We start from the raw sequence: 13,011 nt of genomic DNA on the forward strand, positions 1-13,011 counted from the left end.
GGCTGATTAAGGACCTCCTCATTTACTTGTACCAGCACTGCTTCATGCCCTTGTTCCGAAGCCTCTGTCTGAACCACACATTTCTATGTGTAGTCAGGGGCCAGTAACTCTGGTGCTGAACAAATTGCCTCTTTTAGTGTGTCAAAGGCACTCTGAGACTCTGGGGTCCACACCACTTTTATTGGCCTTTTCTGGGAAGTAAGCTCTGTCAGTGGAGCCGCAATGGACCCATCGTTCAGAAAAAATTATTTTATAGTACCCAGTCAGACCAATGAGTACTTGACCTGTGTCTGGGTAGTAGGAGCCTTCCAATTCAAAATGGTTTGGATTTTGGCCTAGAGAGGTTGTACAAGGTTGTACATGGCCCCCTCCTATCAGGTGGCCCAGGTACACCACAGAACTCTGCCCTATTAAGCACTTCGACAGCATGCAACATGCAGCAGGCAGGTCTGATGATTAAGGTCAACATCTAAATCATCAGACCTGCCTGCTGCATGGCCTGAAGCACTTCTCTCAGATGGTTTAAGTGAACCTCCTAGGTAGAATTATACACAGCTATATCATCCAGATAAGCTTCAAAGGACTGCTCCTACCCCACAGGACCCTATTCACTAACATTTGGAAGGTGGCAGGGGCATTCTTTAAGCCACAGGACATTAGTTTGCACTGGTAATGTCCCTCTGGTGTGGAGAATGCTGACCTCTCCTTCAGTGAGGGCACTCTGCCAGTAGCCTGAAGTCAAATCAAATGTACTCAGATACTTAGAAGCCCCTAAACTATCAATGAGCTCATACGCTCTAGAAATAGAGTGAATATCAGTCTTAGTGACTGCATTCAGTGCTCTTTAGTCCACACAGGACCTTAACTCCTTCTTTTCCCCCTGGGGATTAGGTTTGGGCCCCAGCGCCATGGGCTGCCCCACGGACTGTGTGAGGGCTCAATTATCAACAACTCCAGCATATTAGCCACCTCTGCCTTGATGCTAGCTCTGATCTGGTCAAACAACATGTGCAGTTTATTTTTGACAGATTGGCTGTCACCAGTGTCAATATGGTTCACACACCAATCAGTGGTACCTGGGCTGAAAATAAATAGTTACTGGTGCACATCCTAAACAGGGTGTGTCCCAATAGGCACAACTCTTGTCCTATTTGTTAGGCTTTTCAAGATACAAATGAAAATAATCCACAGGTTCAATCCTGGTTTTTATTTTGAATTTTATCAACTGTTTGTGTCCTTGCTTTCTTCAATCCTAGCAATGCACTTTGAATCATAACAACTGGAATGAAATATCCAATGCATTTCGGATGTATCATCCTTCATCAGGGATAAATCCTACAACAAATATGTGAATCCATGAGGGACAAATAACCTATGTACATATTGAACTTAACAGTAAAAACTTGTGGTTGCATGCGATCACTATTACGTGAAGTGCTCCATATAAAAAGCAATAGGTTAATAAAACAAGACATGGTGAGAATAGAGCTATAAACTAGTAGTGCATACATCCGCTATTGTGATGGCAGTGACCATATGACAAATTACTTATGTTGTCAAAAGTATAGTGGCAGTTGTGTGATGAGATCTATACGCGTATGGTTTTATGCTTGCATGTGGTAATTACAGCCGGCTCGCAAACATAAGGAGATCAACGTGAGCGAAGTTTTGAATGTGCGATAGTAACGGAGGTGCCCGTGAAGTATCAACCAAGATACAAAATGATTAAACATGCATGCTGCGGCGGCATGTATTTAGGCGATTAATGTGAGCGTGGTTTTAAAAATGTGATAGTACCGGAAGAGCCCGTGATGTTTCAACCAAGATACACAGTAATTAAACATGCCGGTATATTTGACAAAGTCACGCTTGTGGAGTGTTCTATACTGTGTATGTTGTTAATAAATCTCATCAGTTCACGATGGCCGAGCTCAGTGGGTTTACGGTATTCATGCGTTAGTAATTTCACGCTAGTGATGTTAGAATTTAAGCGAAAGGAAAACATTATTAACCATCTTGCTAATATGCTACGCCAAAACGAGTATCACAGTGTTCTGTGAATATCAGGTGAAAGTAAATAGACCAGCAAACTGCCTCAGCAACGTATTGTAGGCTCTGTGCTGCTGGCCTGTCAATTTGGGGGAGAGTACAACTTCCTCCACTGACCTATCTTAAACATTGTTGGAGAGGAGGTTGGGTACTCGTTCAGTCTTTTCTTCTTTTACCTCTCTGTGACCAGTAACATGATTGTGTCCGCACTGTCATGGTAGGGTTTCAATACATTGGCATGCAGAATGCTATCAGGATTCCTGGTGGTGTTAAGGTCGACCATGTAGGTAACCTCACCCTTCTTCTCAAATATTGGTTGGGGCCAGCCAACTTTTCATGAGGACCCTAGGAGCTGCAGGCTCCAACACCCATGCCAAGTGTCCTGGGGTATACTCAGGCATTGCAACTCCCTGATCATGCCAGTACTTCATGAGCTCCTAGCTGGGCTCCAGTGTCCTGCTTGCCATGTACATGTACTCTATCCTGCAAGATCTAAGGCCTAGCACATAGTCAAGCACAGTGTTCTTTGCTTTCTTGAGAGACTTCTCCAAAGACTCTCTCAGCAGGTGCAATGACCCTCTCACAAGCTCCCCAAACAGTAACTAAAAGTGACTTAAACCAACCCTTTTTTGTGAGAACTCCTTATAGGTAAACAGTAGGCATGGGAGCAGAACATCCCATCTCCTCCTGAGTTTGTCAGACAAACCATTGATCATGCCCTTCAGAGTCTTATTAAACCGTTCACCAGACCATTATTCCAGAGGTGATATGGGGTGCTGAACTTGTCTGTAATACCACATTCATCCCACATCACTTTCAGATAGCTGGACATGAAGTTCGTGCCCCTATGTGAAATTACCTCCTTTGGGAACCCCACTCTGGTGAACATCCCAAGCAGGGCCCTCGTCACTTAAGGAGCAGTGACTGTTCTGAGGGGTATTGCCTCAGGGTATCTTGTGGGATGGTCGGCTATCACCAAGATATGCTTATTCCCTGATGTAGTTGGGGGTTCTAGGTGACCAACAATGTCCACCTCCACCCTCTTAAAGGGAGTCCTGACCACTGGCAGTGGTATCAAGGGAGCCTTTGACTTGCAGCTTTTCTTTCTACTGGCCTGACAGGTGACACAGGAGCTACGTAACTCCTTTATCTTCTTCTCAGACATATGGGGGCCAATAGAAATGGTTCACCAACTGGTTCCAAATCTTTTTTTGTCCCAAATGACCTGCCAATGGGATATCATGACTCAAAGTCAGGATGATGTCTCTGTACTTCTGGGACACCACTAATCTCCTGTTGATCCTTCCATGAGGATTCTGGCCTCAATATAGAGCAGCCCATCTTACCAGTAAATCCTTTGGAACCCTCTGTCATCCGCTTCCTGTTGCTTTAAGGCAATCCTCCTCAAGCCCTCAAGGCTGTGGCAGTCTCTCTGGCCATGAAATACTCTTATCTGGAGGGTCCACAGGCTACTGTCAGTTCTGCCAAGCCTGACAGCTCTGGCAGGGATGGAGTATTTGGCTCAGAAGCCAGATCCTCCCCCTCAGGGTCAGAATCCTGCTGCACCTCTGGATTTCCCTGGGCAGGCTCATCAGACAAAGTGCCCTTTTCCATGGGCGCTTGGCCCATTGTTCCAGGATCCAAGTGTCCATCATTTCCCTTCTGGCTAGTCTGTGAGCTAGTCACAGCACGTACCCACAAAGGGAGCGCCAACATCCTCATATGGAGTTCTCTCCCCATCTCTGCTCATTTAGATGCTTTTAGATACTTTTCCAGTAAACACTGTAGTGGGAGTGCGGAGACACAACAACTTTTATAGGGCCTGTCACACCTCTCCATTCCAAATTCACCATAGCCGTTGGATGGAGTGTGGTCCTGCTGTCTACATAGGTCGTTAAATACAGACGTAAGCAGGAAGGGGTTCCAAACTTACAAGGGGGCTGAGAGGAAAAAATATATACGGAGGAGTACACCCTCCCAGGTTATACACTGTTCTACCAAAAAGTACTCCCCACCACTAACTCAAAGATGAGATTGTGAGTTGTATTTGAACAGACCTAGAATTTTCAGATGTTAAGATCCCTAAATGAAGATGGAACTAAACACCACTACTCAGTGGGGAAGGAGGCAACTCCTTTTGTTTTATATTCCCTCACACACCCTAGTGGTGTCATGCTTCATCATCGGGACACCTCGAACCCTATAAGTCGAGGTGGGCTCGACCATATCTCAGGGAGCTCTTATGAAGATGTTTTTGGCCAGGTAGATAAAGATTAAAAGCCACAGCAGTTCCCAGTATCCCTTTTATTCTTGGAACTGTCAGTGGTGAACATAAAATAGTTTTAGGGTCAAATTGGGATATTATGGTCCTAAGACCCTATAGCCAACATGTTTCAGTCCTGCTGGGCCCCATAAAGGGTGCTGGACTTTCTTCAGGGCGGAAAAAATGCCCCCTGGATTGGGTTAGGCAGAAGAATTCCCTGCACTATTCGGGATGAGGGTCTACATAGGTCACCTGGTGAAACTCACCAGGTAGGATCTGCTCTATAGACACCAGTGGGTGCATGATCATAATCACAATGGTTCCTGTGTCTCTCTGAGCCTCAGCCTCTGTCTGTACTTATCTTGGAGGTAAGGCGGCCAGGGTTGCAATATTTCAGCCCCACCCTGGACACTAAGGTTTCCTCAGTCACTTACCTACCTGCTTCTGGGGCACTATCCACCCCCACACTTACAATAGCAATCCCTGGGGACAGTCCAATAATGGGGTACGTCTTTCTGCAGACAGCGTCTCCATTCTTGTATACTGGTTGATTAGAGTCAAAGCACTTTCCCACCTTAAGATATCAAAGAACCTACCATTCTTCCCTTGAAACGCCCTATCCTTGAAGTTGGATTGGCTCGGGCCCCCCTCCTTGTTCAGGTTTTATGTATTTACTTCAATACCACCAAACCAGCACAAAACACAATTTAGGCTTTATTATCAATACAGTCAAGTCCCACCTTCAACTCCTCCAGGTCCAGCCTTTTCTAGGCGCAGTTAACAACACAGTCACTGGGAAAGCTTACCACAGCCAAGTGTGTAACCAAGATTTCCTGCTGTTATGCCCCCCTCCGCTTGAAGTTGGATTGGCTTGGGCCTCACTCATTGTTCAGGTTTTTGTGGGTCTTTTGAGGACTCCTTCGGTTTTTGACCTTTTTTCCCCTGGGAGAGGCCTGTCCTCCATTATTCTGTTGACCCACCTGATGCTTATTGGAACCAAGGGTTCTCACCTACTCATCAGCTAACTCCCCCAGCTCTCTAGACCTAGTCAGCTTAGAGTCGACTAGATACTGGCACACAATAAGTCAACATGTGCTCTTTCAAAAACAAACTATACAATCCCTCATGTGTATTTACTTGGATACCACCAATCCAGTCTTCCAGTGCGTTCGATGAGATGTCCACAAAGTCCATCCATGACTGTGTGTTTACCATCTGGGTGTCCCTGAACCTTACCCTGCATTGTTTTAGGGTCAGACCAACCTTCTTTATTAAACATTGCCTCATGCAGGAGTAGGATTTTGCCTCATCCGCCTGCCGGGCCAGGAGCGTAACCCTCTCAGCTACTAGGGTCAGTTCCCATAAGAGTGGACCCCAGCCACAAAAACACTATCCCTAGAACCTGGCAGAGAATGGTCACAAAGAAAACATACAAACTGTAACACCACTAATGCAGTATATTTAATTATCTGCCCGTGTGAACTTCGTTACATAGGGATGACAACAAGGAAAGTGAAGCAGAGGATCTGTGAGCACAGGAGCACTATTAGATGCAAAAAACAAACAAACCACGCGTCTAACGGAACACTTTCTTCAACACAATCAAACACCCAACGATATGCGTTGGACGATAAATGAAACTGTGACTGGTACTAACACACAGAAATATCTGTATGAAAAAGAACAACGCTGGATACACTGATTGTCCACCCACAAACATGGTATGAACGATTGCATACCTTGGAACTCTGTGCTGAACAAATAACCTCATTGTGCCTTGTAATTTTAACTGAATTACTGTTTTCCTCTCTGTAGCATTCCTCCTACGTGTGGAAGGTCCTATTCCATGTAAATATATTTTTAATAATCACTCTTGACTCCTTTTATTTTCTCACCTATGACTAGCCATTCACTGGCAGAAATCGACCTGTCGCTTTAAAAATTGTCTCCTCACTCCAGGCCACGCCCACTAGTCATGTGACCAGGAAGTGAGGAGTATTTAGTTGAAGCCTTGCGGCCCATTCAGTAACATCCAGGCGCCTGGGGGAAGCACCGCAGGTTTGTGGCAGGCAGTCGGTGAGCTGAGGTAAGAGTATGTAGGGAAGAGCTGGTGGCCACGCACACGTGAGGCACTTAGAGTTAAGTGTTCTGACCATTGCCGCACGTGTTTTGTGTTTCTTGTCCAACAGTAATGCAGCACCGTCTGTCTCCCTTATGAGCCCATGACACGATTCGAGTAAGAATCGCGAGTGAGTCTTGAGTCGTTTCCTTTTTCCACCGTGTTCTGTTTTTAAATAATTTCCTTAGCGCACGCATGTCACAAATAGAGTTTTTTTCACGTGCGTCTTTGTCCGCTCTATAGAATCACACATCAAGTATACTCACAATTTCTGTGTAGCCATAAGACACCCACGATTTCCACAATGATTTAGTGGGTTGATGCTAATTTCGCATAATATGGAACGAATGCTCGATTCCAACAACCAATGGTAATTACATGGGGCGCATAACTCAGAATGAGGTGATTATATGCGCACAAATTAGAGTTCACACGGAAATGGGCACTGTTCATTCTAATTCAAATTAGATCATTTTCTGATTGCCCAGAACTGTATGTGCTTTTTTCAGGTTCATCTGTACACAGAAGACTCCTTGAACCCTTTTTACCACCTTCGCAAGTATATGTAGGTGGCACACAGACGCTCCAGGGTTGGATGCACCTTAGTGCGTGTAGACCACCCGGTGTGTCGATAGGTCCTGACGAAAACCTGTGATTACACTCAAAGGTTGAAACATGTAGACCGTCAATATTTGGATAATACTTTAGGTCAAATTAAACCTACATTAGTATTACACTTCACCACTTTTTTAATCGTGACCCTGCTGCTCCATATTAAATTTGTTAGGGAGCACAGTAGGATTACTTTTAACTTTATTTCACTCACTCACACACGTCACTTACACGTACTGATATAATAACAAACCTGCTCCGCTGTAATCAGACGTGGAAGCCCACCCGAGTGGTATTCGACTGCTCGGGTGGACCCCGATGATGAAGCATGTCACCAACCAGGTTGGTGAGTGAGGGGTTTCATAAAAAAGAAATAATTTCTCTTTTTACTTCTCTGAGAACTCTCTAACACACAGAAGGTCTTTACCTTCTCTCATTTAAGGATACCCCCTTCTTTGTTTATTTTTTGTCCAACAATGTCCATGACAGATTCCTCCCCACTTCAAATGGTTAGGTCTGTGTATGCTTGTGTGTGTGTAGAAATGCTTTACCCATTGCCTCTGGAATAAGCCTGACTGTTCTTGTGAAGCTATCAAGGGGGCTGAGTAGGAGCAGGAGTTATCTTAGCTGTGTGACTCTCCTACCCTGACTAGAGTGAGGGTCCCTACCTGGAAACAGTGCAAACCACTGCCAATTAGATCATTCAATCAATCAATCATGTAACTTGTAAAGCGCACTACATACCCGGGCGGGTTTCAAGGTGCTGGGGGGGGGAGCTGTTAGTGGTTGAAGAGCCAGGTCTTGAGTTGTCTCCTGAAGGTCAGCAGGTCTTCGGTTTGATGTAGGTGGAGGGGAACGGTGTTCCAGGTCTTGGCGGCACGATGGGAGAAGGATCTGCCTCCGGAAGTAGTTCTCCGGATGCTTGGGACCGTGACCAGGGCGTGGTCAGCGGAGCGGAGTTTTCTGTTGGATACGTAGAAGGAGAGTCGGCTGTTGAGATAGGCCGGGCCGGTTTTGTGGAGTGCCTTGTGTGCGTGGATCAGGAGCTTGAAGGAGATTCTTTTGTCGACGGGGAGCCAGTGCAGGTTCTTCAGGTGGGGGTGATGTGGTCGAGGCACGGGACGTCCAGGATCAGGCGTGCAGAGGCATTCTGGATTCTCTGTAGTCTGCTGATGAGCTTGGACGAGGTTCCGGCGTAGAGGGCGTTTCCGTAGTCGAGCCTGCTGCTGATCCCATTTTTAACAACCACTGTGAGCTAAGAACATCAGTTCTTCTCTAATCTTGCTTGGAGGGATCAATCTCCTGCCCCTGAACGTTAAAACATTGATCATTGATAATTGATTCTTCCCTGACCAAAAACTCTCACACTGTTCATTTCCTTCTTTCATATACTTTCAACAAGTACAAATTAACTCCATCACCTCATGAAAAACTTTATCTGACTCCAAACAGCATCCTTTTTCAAAGATAATCTCATCTCCAATCTCACTGAAAAATCTCCCAATCTTCATATTCTGTGACTACTCATTGCATTAGGGACTACTCTGAACAATGCATCAGCTGCCTCCACTCTCTAAATGTACTTCACATCACAGTCATAATCCTGCACCTACTCACCTGGCAATCCTGTCAGACACTGTAACTATGCCTTTTCTTTTAAAAACCTCACACAATGGTTAATGATCGGCTATTATTATAAAGACTCCACCCCATAAAACATCTTGAGCCATCTCACAGCACAGTACACATCAATCGCCTCTCTTTCAAAGACTGAGTACTTTGTTTCTGCTCATTTCAAGCATCGTGAGATAAACATGATCATTCTTTCTGCACCCTGTCCACCTTGTTGGAGTACAGCTCCTAAACCTTTCATACTGGCATCAGTCATCAGAATGGACTTCCTCAGAGGATCAAAGGTTTCCAATTTAGGTGCCAGACTCAAACTGTTTTTCAACTCTAAAAATTATTTTTCACATGCAGAATTCCAAACAAAACCCACACCCTTCTTAAGCAAATTCCTCAAGTTTCCACTCAGTACTTCAAAGTTCTGAATAAACTTAGTATAATATTCATCCATGCCCAAAACTACATCAATCGTTATAAGAAGAAAAATTCATATTTTGTATCGTATTGATCAACTCCTCTTTAGGAACAATCACATCGCCATTGATGGTATGACCCACATAACCTACACCTTCCTGAGGTTGCTGATTAAGGCAAGGAAATTGCTTGGGTAGGTTATTAAGCCTAATGCTTGTTCACCTCTGCATTGAAGTACTGTGTCTTTTGTAATCCTTGGCCCCAGATGAAATTGTGCTGACTGTGTATAGACTTGTGCTTAATGCTGGGAAATTGCATAGGAGGGCTTCTAAATTGAACACCATTGAAGTGTGTTCACTCTATGATCTCTGTTGTTAAGAACTTTTAGATGTATTGAGGGAGGATTATAGTTTTTATATTTTTAAGGATGCCAATGTGCAGTACGTTTTATCATAACTTGTGTTTTATAGTATATGTGTGTATTTTACTTTAATGGTTCACATTTTATGACTGAATAATGTTTATTGACATGACTTGATGCACATAATCTATGGATTTACTCCTCAACTTACATTTTTTTTTATCTGACTGTGAGGTTAAAATCACGCAGCATTTCCAATACATTCCTCACACTGACATCATGCTCATGAATATTCCTTCTAAACATAAGAATGTCATCTTGATAGATTCTTACTCATTTTGCTCCTTCCAAAACCCATTCCATGGCTTTCTGAAAATAGACACTGCCAAAACTAATACAAAAGGCAGCCTAGCATATCTAAACATCTCAAAATGAGCTATAAATACTGTCAAATCTTTAGATGTTGCCTCAAGTCTAATCTGATGGTACGCTGAGGTGAGGTCAATGATAAAGACAACCTTTGTTCCTCCCAGAACGTTAGCATTTCAGAGATATCGGGCAGGGGATTCCTGTCAATGATCACATTCTTGTTCAATTCCTAGCTGCAACCACTGGTGCTAGCCACGCAGTTCCCTCAACCTCTTCAATGATCCCATCTTTCTTCAGTCTCTCCAGCTCAGAACGCTTTTCTTCATTCACTGCTATTGGCAGTCTCCGCATAATACTGCATGTGGGATTGATTCCCATAATCAAATGTTTCCTGTGATGAAAATCTTGGATACATCCTAGTTTATCCTGGAAAAGCTGAGAAAATTCTATCTATACCTCTTACAAAAATATTTTATCAGACACCACATCGAGTCTCATCTCAATCACTTCAATGATTTTCCATCAATTGAATAGATGGGGCATTATTAAAATCTAAAATTGAACCTAAATCTCTTTGATGGAACCAGATTATTATCCTATCTCCTTTTTGAAATTCATATACCTTTCCAGAAACCTGTCATTGTTTATACTCTGTCAAGCCAATAAAACTGTGTGTGTGTGTTTGTGTATGTACAAATACTTCACACTGCCTCTGAGAAACGTTTGACTGCGCATGCTAAGCTACTAAGGGGGTGGCAGCGGCTATTTTAGCTGTGTGACACCCTTACTCTGACTAGAGTGAGGGTCCCTACTTGGACAGGGTGCAAACCAATGCCAACTAGAGACCCATATCTAATAGTCCCAAACTAAAGTTAACAGAATTATGATTTTATTCAGAACTTTAGTTTCTCTTTTAGGAACAGCTATATCCCTTCAGACTGAAAATAGCTTTTGGGAGATGGTCACTCTGAGTACATGCCAACACTATATTCTTGTATATAGCACTTTTGAATACCACGCGCCATAACTTACGGTCTACAAGACCTCTTAGGGGTGATGTATTTTATATTTGATAATAGGGTTCTTTCCTTTCAAAAATGGATTTTGCCAGATGCACCTGCATGTTTAAAAGCTGCAAAAGTCAGGCTACACAGGTAGGCCTAAAACCATATTTTCTTTCTCAGTCTAGTGCATGGCACTACATGTTCTCCAGTCCATAGATGACATTTAACTTTTCATACCACTGGTGAAATTTCCTACGCCATATACTGTGGCTTTACTGAGATATTATGTAGGCCAACTATGAGTTATTCAAGGTGGTCAGAGCACATAAACTAGGGACTGGACAGCAGTATCCCAGTGTGCAGAGTTGAGAAAAAACAGCAATTTCAATCAGCTTAAACTGGGGGTGACCATGCAGAAACAGGCACATTCTCACAATAGAGATTACTCCCAATGTCTGAACCAAATCCACTTTCCCTTGGCAAGACTGTGAAGCCCAAGGCTTACCCTGTGTGTGAAGACTCGACAGGAAGAAATAAGTTAAAGAATTTGAAGACAGACATTGTATTGGCACCCAATATGCTCCTTAAGCATCTATGTATGTTTTAAAAGTTGGTAGTGTTCTGAAAATCTCACATTAAATTAGAGGGTTGCTAGAAGTAACACAATGCAAAATTGTAATCTGTTAATCTTCTTTCAAGGTTAAAACCTGGGGTCTGGAAATACATTGCCCCTTCAAAGCTGGAGACCCCTCTCTGGAAAAAAAAATGGATAATGAAAATAGGGTGCAACTCAATACTGGAAGGACTGGTACAGATGAATCAATTCAATCAATCAATCAGTCTTTATTCGATTTAAAAAACAATCATAAAAGACACAAACATAGTACCTAAAACATACATTTCAATAAATACATTAAAATACCTTATTAAAAAACCTTGTTAAAAAAACATTAAACACTTCATTGGACTGACATATAGTAAAAAAGATTTTGGAATTAAAATTGTCCCTAACACAGCATAAAAATAGGGGAAACCCAGACACAGAATTCATTAGAGGCCATCAAGGGTACGCTTGATTGATTTTCTCCGCAATGCCCATGCCCAGCCCAGATATTTTGCCAATGCGACAGAGACTAATGCCAAAGAGCTAGTGCGCAAAATGCGTAATGCTACAGCGCAGCTCCTTGTGCCGAGAGATTTACACATTGGAGTAAGCCAAACACGTCTAGGAATGGAAAATGCCGGGCAAACAAACAAAAAGTGGGGAGATGTTTCAATCGCAGCCCCACATGCAGGGCACTGCAGTTCCGAATTCCTGGCCCACCTTCCAGTCAAAGATCTAAGAGGCAAAGAACCAGCTCTGAACTGGAAGTAGAGTTTTCTGTCACCCACATTAGTCACCACATCCCAGTATTGTTCAAGGCTGGGGAAGTCTTTGAACTCCAGAAAGTTCCCGGACATCCCAGATGCTCTACTCAAAACCTTGGAATCAATTCTTTCCCAGTATGCTATTTTGAGAGAGCTTTTTGATGGAAACTGGGCAGTAGCTGGGTCAGACCACATCCCTTCCATACCCATGTCTTTTAAAGACTCATGCAAGTTCTTTAGCCACTCGATTTTATGAAAGACATCAGATTTTATAATGTCCTTGAGGCCATTGGCATAATAAGAAAGTTCCGGAGTAGTCCAAAGCCTCCGCCAGTATAAAACCGGACGGAGCCTTGCAATATCCTTGATGGACCTCCTGCCCAGATCATACCTAAGTGGGATCAGAGGGGTGCTCTGGGGAAGACTAGTTATACTACGTAGGAATTTGTGCTCCACACTTGTCAAAGTCGCTAGCTGTTCAAAACCCCAGAGCTCCGCCCCGTAGAGGACAGAGTTTAGGGCCTTTGCTTCATAAACTTGCAAAACCGGGCTTATTGGTTTAGTGAATGACCTGCTAAATTCCCTGCTCAGGGCACCAGTTATCTGCTTAAATCGCAGGGAGGCCATTTCAAGATGCCGGCGCCAATTATTACTATTTGAAATTTGCAATCCAAGATACGTAAAATTGGTTACTAATTCCAAGGGTTGCCCATTCATGAACACTCTTTTCCCTTGGAAGCTGCTGTGAGGGTTAAAGGCCATAGACTTCGTTTTTGCCACATTAACCTCTAGACCATGGTCAAGGCAAAACTCGTCAAACAGGCGA

This window comes from Triturus cristatus, chromosome 7 (genome assembly GCF_964204655.1).
Source record: "Triturus cristatus chromosome 7, aTriCri1.1, whole genome shotgun sequence".
Classification (NCBI taxonomy): domain Eukaryota; kingdom Metazoa; phylum Chordata; class Amphibia; order Caudata; family Salamandridae; genus Triturus; species Triturus cristatus.